Below are 850 nucleotides of genomic sequence, written 5' to 3'. Positions count from 1 at the left end.
AATATTTAACGTGGGATCTACCCTCTTAACAAATGTTTATGTGCACTGTATCCTATTGTTAGCTATATACAGCAGATCTCTCAAACTTATTCATCTTGTATCACTGATTTTTGATACCTTGTTTTTGTAAAAATAAGTATACATTTATCATTACATATGTGTGTGTATATGTGTGTTGGTTTTGGTTTCTTGGCGTGTAGAGAAAGTCCATACCCCTGTGAAGGCTTCGCCACGCCTCATGCTATTGATAATATCTCCAGGTGGGGTGAGAAGTGGGGAGGAAATTGCAGAGAAAATTCCAAGTTTTTTCCTAGTATTATGGCCTTGGCAAAGAGATCCTATATGGCTTTTGGATTCACTATTTTTGCAGCAAAATGTACAAAGTTAACAACAGAAAAAAGAGAAAATATAAAGAGTAATCAGATCTCTGGGCTCTGGGGAGCAGAGGCGTTAACAGGGAGTGGCCACTTGCACGGAGATGATGCTAAGTTCCCAGTGTGAAAGCCCTGTCCTGTCATCAGGCTGACCCTCTCCAAGGGGAGGCCTCCAGTCCCCCTGCCCTGTCAGATTTCCCATCTGGGCTGACATCATACGCTTAGGAAACCTACATTCGAGAATTAAAAATGGAACTCTTAATAAGGGAACGGCTGGTTTGTAGACGTACATGGGCTGAGAACCACATTTCAAAACCAGAAGTGTATTTCAGGCGTGAGTAGCACTTAAAAGAAAATATTGTGGCAGGCCCCTGGAAGCAGCAGACGTTGTTTATATCACATCAACTTGAGTTTTGCTGAGCAAATCACCAGGCTGGCGCGCAATGAACGTTTCCCACCATTCTGGGTTGTTGTTT

Source organism: Colobus angolensis, unplaced genomic scaffold (assembly GCF_000951035.1).
Source record: "Colobus angolensis palliatus isolate OR3802 unplaced genomic scaffold, Cang.pa_1.0 Scaffold407, whole genome shotgun sequence".
Lineage (NCBI taxonomy): Eukaryota > Metazoa > Chordata > Mammalia > Primates > Cercopithecidae > Colobus > Colobus angolensis.
This window is presented reverse-complemented; position numbering follows the sequence as displayed.